Source organism: Peromyscus leucopus, chromosome 3 (assembly GCF_004664715.2).
Source record: "Peromyscus leucopus breed LL Stock chromosome 3, UCI_PerLeu_2.1, whole genome shotgun sequence".
In the NCBI taxonomy this organism is placed as follows: Eukaryota; Metazoa; Chordata; class Mammalia; order Rodentia; family Cricetidae; genus Peromyscus; species Peromyscus leucopus.
The window spans coordinates 88,354,849-88,363,298 of NC_051065.1; the positions used below are offsets into that span (position 1 = coordinate 88,354,849).

An 8,450-nucleotide genomic window follows, 5' to 3' on the forward strand; every position below is an offset into this window, starting at 1 on the left:
GGGGACCACCACACTTCACCTAAGATCTCTGACTCTTGGGTGACTGTGGAAACAGAAAAGGAGACTTGTTCAGTTTGATTTCTTCTTAGGAAAAATACATTGGCTTCCAATGATCAGTATAGTTTTTCTCCTTTTAAATATTCCAAATTGGAACTGGAGAGAAGGTTCAGGGGTAATGAGAACTTGTTCTTCCTGAGGACCGGAATGCAGTTCCTAGAACCCACCGTTGGTGGTACTCAGCTGTGTGTAGCTCCAGCCCCAAGGGATCTTTGGTCCCCCAAAGGCAAATACACATATATGGTGTGAGCACGCACGCACGCATGCACGCACGCACACACAGACACAGAGAGAGAGAGAGACAGACAGACAAAGACATACCTAAAAAATTTTATTTTTTTTAAAAACAAATTTAAAAAGCAGAAATTCAACTGTCCTGGCTAGTTTTATGTCAACTTGACACATGCTAACATCATTTGGGGGAGGGAACCTCAATTAAGCAAATACCTCTATAAAATCAGGCTGTAGGCAGGTAAGCCTGTAGGGCATTGTCTTAATTAATGATTGATAGGGAAGGGCCCAGGCTGTTGTGGAAGGGGATACCCTGGACTGGTCTGGTGGTTCTGGGTTCTCTAAGAAAGCAGGCTGAGCAGGCCATGAGGAGCAAACCAGTAAGCAACACCCCTCTGTGGCCGCTACACCAGCTCCTGCCTCTGGGTTCCGGTCCTGTGTGAGTTCTACCCCGACTGCCTTCGGTGTTGAACAGTCATGTGGGGGAGCAAGTGAAACAAATGAACCCTTTCCTTCCCGACTTGCTTTTTTTCAGTTTTTTTGAGACAGGGTTTCTCTGTGTAGTTTTGGTGCCTGTCCTGGCTCTCGAACCAGGCTGGTCTCGAACTCATAAAGATCCGCCTGGCTCTGCCTCCTGAGTGCTGGAATTAAAGGTGTGTGCCACCACCGCCCAGCTTCTGACTTGCTTTTGGTCATGGTATTTCATCATCACAACTGAAAACCTAACTAAGAAAGACACCAACTTAAAAAAAATTTCCTTTCTGGTTTATAGTGTAAATATTCAAAATCTAATTGTTTAACCATGTTTAGTTTTGCCAGGGACAGAATGAAAACCACAAAAGTCTATGGTTCCTAAGGGGCTGTGCTGGTTTTTATTGTTAGAACAAAATTCCTGGCATAAACAACCTAACAAAGGCTTTTGTGATGATTAATCTTGACTGTCAACTTGACTGGATTTAGAATTCACCCAGAACCAAGTGATGGTGGCGCACGCCTTTAATCCCAGCACTCGGGAGGCCGAGCCAGGCGGATCTGTGAGTTCAAGGCCAGCCTGGTCTACAGAGCGAGATCCAGGACAGGCACCACAACTACATAGAGAAATCCTGTCTCAAAAAACCAAAAAAAAAAAAAAAAAAAAAAAAGAATTCACTCAGAATAGGGCTCTTCTCATTCATGAATCCCTTACACCTGAGAAATCTTATACGACCCCAGGTAGACAGGTATATAAAAAAGGTATACAGCGTTCCCAGCAGGCTGTGCGTGCACCTCGCTTCCTCGGAGCGCGTGAGTGGTTGATTGCGGGCTGGCCATGGCGCTTCACGTCCCCAAGGCCCCAGGCTTTGCCCAGATGCTCAAGGGTGGAGCAAAAACATTTTTTAGGATTAGAAGAGGCTGTTTATAGAAATATACAAGCTTGCAAGGAGCTTGCTCAGACTACTTGTACAGAATATGGACCAAATGGAATGAATAAAATGGTCATCAATCGCCTGGAGAAGCTGTTTGTGACAAATGATGGGGCGACTATTTTAAGAGAGCTAGAGGTACAACATCCGCTGCAAACATGATTGTGATGGCCTCTCACATGCAAGAGCAAGAGGTTGGAGACGGCACCAACTTTGTTCTGGTATTTGCTGGAGCTCTTCTGGAGCTGGCCGAAGAACTGAGGACTGGTCTGTCAGTATCAGAGGTAATATCAGGCTATGAAATAGCTTGCAAAAAAGCTCATGAGATTCTTCTGGATTTGGTATGTTGTTCTGCAAAGAGCCTTCGAGATGTTGATGAAATGTCATCTCTGCTTCGAACCTCTGTAATGAGTAAGCAGTATGGCAATGAAGCATTTCTGGCCAAGCTTATTGCTCAGGCATGTGTATCTATTTTTCCTGATTCTGGCAATTTCAGTGTTGATAATATCAGAGCGTGTAAGATTCTGGGCTATGGTATCTATTCATCTTCAGTATTGCATGGTATGGTTTTTAAGAAGGAAACCAAAGGTGATGTAACATCTATCAAAGATGCAAAAATAGCGGTGTACTCTTGTCCATTTGATGGCCTGAAAACAGAGACTAAGGGAACAGTGCTGATAAAGACTGCTGAAGACCTGATGAACTTTGGTAAGGGAGAAGAAAATCTGACGGATGCACAAGTGAAAGCTATGGCCGCCACTGGTGCAGATGTCATAGTGACGGTGGCAAAGTGGCAGACATGGCTCTCCGTTACGCTAACAAGTACAACATCATGTTGGTGAGGCTGAACTCAAAGTGGGATCTCAGAAGACTCTGTAAAGCAGTTGGCGCTACAGCTTTCCTAGACTGACTCCTCCTGTTCTTGAAGAAATGGGAAATTGTGACAGTGTTTGCCTCTCAGAAGGTGGAGACACACAGGTGGCTGTTTTTAAGCATGAAAAAGAAGACGGTGCCATTTCTACTACAGTTCTACGAGGCTCTGTAGATAACCTGATGGATGATATAGAAAGGGCAGCAGATGATGGAGTTAATACTTTCAAAGTTCTCACAAGGGATACACGTCTTGTACCTGGAGGTGGAGCAACAGAAATTGAATTGGCCAAACAAATCACATCATATGGAGAGATATGTCCTAGACTTGAACAGTATGCTATTAAGAAGTTTGCTGAAGAAAATTCTGCTGTGAAAGCCAATGAAGTTATCTCTAAACTTTATGCAGTGCACCAAGAAGGAAACACAAATGTGGGATTGGATATGGAGGCTGAAGTTCCGGCTGTAAAGGATATGTTGGAAACCAATATTTTAGATTCTTACTTGGGAAAATACTGGGCTATTAAATCGGCCACTAATGCTGCAGTCACTGTACTTAGAGTGGATCAGATCATCATGGCAAAACCAGCTGGTGGGCCCACACCTCCAAGTGGAAAGAAAGACCAGGATGATGACCAAAATGTCTGAGCGACTTTTTCTTGTAGGTGAAGAGTTTTTATGTGTAGAGTGGAACTTCCCTAATCTGTTCTTAGTCTCCTTGAATTAAGAAGTATTTGTGTTTGCACTCTGCTGGGTGGTAACATAAATGTGTCACTGTTAAACCTATCTGGTCACTTGCTGCTTGTGTCAACCTTTTTAAACACAAACTATAAGCAGGAAAAGTCACTTACGTGACTGTTTTGTTTACCTGGCCTGCTTTTGAAAATAAATTGTTTAAAAAAAAAAAAAGAAAGAAAGAAAAAAGAGGTATGCAAATCAAACATTTGTTGATAACAAATCAAAAGATTTATTTTAAAACAATTATCTGTGGGCTGTCCCAGTAGGTAAAATTGTTGCTGGTACAGTTATGAGGACCTGAGCTTGGATCCCAAGAACCCACGTAAAAGTCAGGTGTAGCAGCATGAATCTGTGGCCCTGCTTGTGTGTGGGGAAGAGACAGGTAGATCCCAGGGGCTTCCTGGCCAGTCAATCCCCCCAGCCACCTGTAACAGCAAGCTGAAAGTTCAGGGAGAATTCCTATCTTTAAAAAAAATTAAAAAATAATTTAACATTTCTATTTTATTTTATTTGTATGAATGTGTTTGCCTGTATGCATGCACATGTGCACCATGTACATGCCTGATGCCCAAGGAAGCCACAAGAGGGCACTGGATACCTTGGAACTGGAGTTACAGGTGGTTGTGAGTGGGCATGTGGGTGGTGGGACTCAAACCCAGGTCTTCTGTGAGAGCAGACAGTCCTGAGGCACTCTCCAGCCTAGGAGAATCCCTATCTTAAAATGTAAGGTGAAGAGTGATCAAGAAAGATACCCAACATCAGCTTCTGGTTTCCATATGTGCATGCATGGGTGAGCACATTCACACATACATGCAAACACATGCACACCCCACACACACACACACAAAAAAAAAAACAATGATTTTATATACATGTAACCTATCATTTATTAAAGATAAAGGTAAATTTGCATTCTGAGATAGTTGTGATTACTTTTAGATACAGAATTAGATCTTAGGTGAATATATGATACTCTAAGACATTAAACATCCTCGACTTTATTCAGGTGATGAATATTTTGATTTTTACGTTATTTTTATTTGTATTTACATGTCTCTGTGTGTGTCTGCTATGTGTATGCAGTCCACAGAGGTCGGGGGTGCCAGTCCCCTTGAACTGAAGTCACAGACAGCTGTAAGCTGCCCGATGTGGGTGCTGGATCTGAACTCAAGTCCTCTAGAGGAGCAGCAAGTGCTCTTAACCTCTGAGCACATCTCTCCAGACCCAACATTTTGATTGCTTTAAGTTGTCAGTGTTGATTTTGATTTTGTTTCTTTCTGTAAATACCACAAAATAGCAAAAGTATGTTTAGGGCCATTTCAGAAGTTATTGAAAATTTTGTCTTAATCCTGAGCCAAAATTCACTTAATAATAACTTTTTCTCAAAAGTTGGGGATTTAGTGTGCTTGCCTATCAAACACAAGGCCCTGGTTTTGGTCCCCAGCACTCAAAGCAACAACAAGATCAAGTCAGTAATGATGGCTGGAGCCTCCAGCTCACTCCTGCTTGATCCAGAAAGCCCCATTGCTCGCTCTCCAAACCCCGCCCTCTCAGAGATTCTCCGATGAAGAAAGGGCACCCAAAAGGCCGATTCTGCATTCTTGGCAGCTGCAGCAGCTCCTCCTCTGAGGCAGGAGCCCAAGACTCTGCCTAAAGCGGTCAGCTTTTGACCATTCTAGGCACAAGCCCAGCTTCTGGAGGACACATCATCACCCCTCGCCTACAGGGTATATAAGTTATATAAGTATATAAGCTTTAGTTAGAGTGTCTGACTTCTCTGGCCCCAGTCTCTAGGTCTGGAGGACTCATCCAGGAGTTCCTTTGCTCAAATAAACCTTTTCTTTCACTTTTTCAATTTGGCTTGATCTGACTTACTGCGCTGGCAGAGAAACCTATTATTCCATTGCAGAAAACCTGTTCAGGTAACTCAATTTTCTGTTATCAATTTTTAAAAGTCAAACATTCTAACACCATACAATTCAAAGGTACACTGATTTGCTATTTCCATGGTGAAGAATGATAGTAGGACAATACTAAAAGCCTTGGTCTTTCTATAACCAAACCTTTATGTTTCTATAAAAGCAGAAAGCGTTGTACTGAATAGTAAAAACACGGCAGTTTGGTAGACCACTGGCCTAGCACGCATGAAGCCTCGGGCTCCGTCCTCCAGCACCGTATGAAGCAAACAGGAATATACACGCCTATAATCTCAGCCTTGGGAACTGCAGGCAAAAAGATTAGGAGTTCAAGGTCATCCTCGTGTGCATATTAAGATCAGTATGGGCTACTTGAGACCCTATCTCAAATGTACATGCTCAAGCCACACCAGTGTCACAGACCATTTCCTACTGTCTGGGCACGATGTAGAACTCTCAGCCCTCTCCAGCATCATGTCTGTCTGCACGCTGCTTATCCCACCATATGATAATGGACTGAACCTCTAAACTGTAAGCCTGCCCCAGGGAGATATTTTCCTTTATAAAAGTTGCTGTGGTCATGGTGTCTCTTTACAGCAACAAAAAGATCCTAACAAGGACAGTTGACAACAACTGATGACTGAAGTTACCCTGAAATCAGTCGATTTCTCGAGCTTTCTACATGAGCAAAAGAAAACAGGGAGCCGACAGGGCAGTGGTGGCACATGCCTTTAATCCCAGCACTCAGGAGGCAGAGGCAGGCGGATCTCTGTGAGTTCGAGGCCAGCCTGGTCTACAAAGCGAGTTCCAGGAAAGGCGCAAAGCTACACAGAGAAACCCTGTCTTGAAAAACCAAAAAAATAAAAATAAAAATAAAAATAAAAAAGAAAGCAGGGAGCCACAAAGCTTGTCAGAACTCCCCATCTGAAGACAGGGCACTATCTCATGCTTGCTCAGCATTCATAGGGAATTCAGACTCTGGCTTACCCCTTGACCCATGGGACAACCTGTGGCCCCAGATTTGTCTATGGAGACAAGGCGACAGATCCCAGAGAGCAAAGGTAGATAACGGAGAGGCCTTCAAGGAGGCTGCAGGGCCTAGAACACAGGCCTCCCTCAGCTCCTTGGGATGGAGCTGGCCAGACATCATCAAGTTCCACCCCTGTGGAGAGCACAGAGACTCAACTCTCCTCTACCAATTCCTCCTCCTTGACCGTGTGCGTGTGTGTGTGTGTGGGGGGGGTCAACAGCAGGAGCCACTTCTGCTCAGTATGGGGGGGGGGCTCGGCTCACCTAGGAAGTGGGAATGGCGATGGAGATAATGTGAGAAGGGACTCGATGTCTGTCCAGTGACGATCTGATTCATCAGGAAAGGGAGTTTCTGGAAAGTTGGGCTGGAAACTGACTGTAGAGGTTGAACTGTTGAGTCACCTGTTGGGAAGCCGCGGAACGCTTTGATAAGGGGTCTGACCTGCTCAGGCTTAGGCCAAGCCTTGATGAATTTGACAGAGATCTGTGGAACAGACAGAACAAGAGGCCAGAGACACACTCCTGGGCTAAAGTACATGAGAACCAAAAGGGAAACACACAGAAGCCACACTAGAAAAATTAATTAATTAATTAATTAATTAATTAATTAAAGGAAAGGAAAAGACAGGAATTCTGGTGGCTAATCCTGTGAATGGGGACGGGGGGGGGGGTGGGGGGGCAGGGAGGATTCAATTGTATCCTCTGACTGGGCATGGTGGCTCATGCCTGTAATCCCAACACTAAAGCTGAAGCAGGAGGATAGCCATGAGTTTGAGGCCAGCCTGGAGTACACAGTGAGACCCAGTCTCCAAAACCAAACAAACAAAAACCCAATAACAGCAACAACAAAATACCAGCAAACCGTATCCTCTGTCCACAGCCCATGTGATACCTGTCTTTTAGACACTGTCCCAAGGGGGAGAATTTGGGAATATATTTTCACACATTGTCATATTCTCCCTTGAAAATGGAGCATCTCTTGTAAAAGAAGTAATTGTACAGGACTAGAGAAATGGCCTAACAGTTAAGTGTGCTTTCTGTTCTTCCGGAAGACCAAGCTCCAGTACTAGTACCCAAGGTAAGTAGCTCACCACTGCCTTTAACTCCAGCTCCAGGAACTCCAACACTCTTCTGTTCTCCATGGGCACCTATACACACATGTGGTGTACATATATATACACACACTACATAAGAATAAATTTTGTGGTTTTTTTGGTTTTTTGAGACAGGGTTTGTATAGCCTTGGCTGTCCTGGACTAGCTCTGTAGCCCAGGCTGGCCTGGAACTCACAGAGATCCGCCTGCCTCTGCCTCCCAAGTGCTGGGATTAAAGGCGTGCGCCACCACTGCCAGCCATAAAAATTAAAAAAAAAAAATTTTTTTTAAAGTAGTTGTACCCAGAAATAATGTATTATTTCTCACTTCTAGCAAAATTCTGGGTACCTTCTCAGTTCCGGTTTTCTTATGTCTCATACTTACTTTTAGAGCTCTTAACTTTCATCCACACCCTTCAGGGGATGGGACAGGAAGACGTAGCTGTCACGCTCCGTGATCTCCTTAGAGCAGAAGGTAAATAGCGACCATGGCGAGCTCTGACCACTTCAGTGTGAGGGAGGCAGGGGTGGCGGGCACCCAGAGACAGCTGTAGCCGATGGAGGGATGGCTGCAATGCTGCGTAATCTTCGGGAACAGGACAGTCTGCTGTCCCCTCACCGGCCACAGGCCGAAGCTCCTGACCTTGGCCTGCTCTTCTGTTTCCTGGTAGGCCCACGGTGGGAGGAGCTCGGTGTGAACCCAGAAGGTGAAGGGGATCAGTGGACGTGGCTCCTACACGTCATCTCCAGGGACAGAGCAGATCGATGCGAGAGAATAAGGGACCTTCAGGGACAAAGGGACATTCATCAGGCTAGGACTGATCACGAAATCACAGGTGCCATGGAACTGGCCTGGCTTCCCAGGCTGACTCTGGACTCACACCGGGCATGAGATCAAGCTCAGAGTAGAACCTGCAGACACGGAGCCAAAGGGACGCAGCTGAGCTCGCTGCCTCCCGGCTCCAGGTCTCCAGACCAGAGCATAGCTTGTTTTCATAAAATCCCAGAAACCATACAGAAAAGAAAAAAAAAATTCTCCTTTGGGAAGACAGTCTAAGAAGTTCATATATATATATATTTTTTAATTTTCCGGAGCTGAGGACCGAACCCGGG

General features: G+C 44.9%; 1 pseudogene; it reads left to right on the forward strand.

Moving 5' to 3' along the window:
* Window positions 1-1,582: 1,582 nt before the first annotated feature.
* LOC114685879 lies at window positions 1,583-3,477 on the forward strand (annotated as a pseudogene).
* Window positions 3,478-8,450: the final 4,973 nt, after the last annotated feature.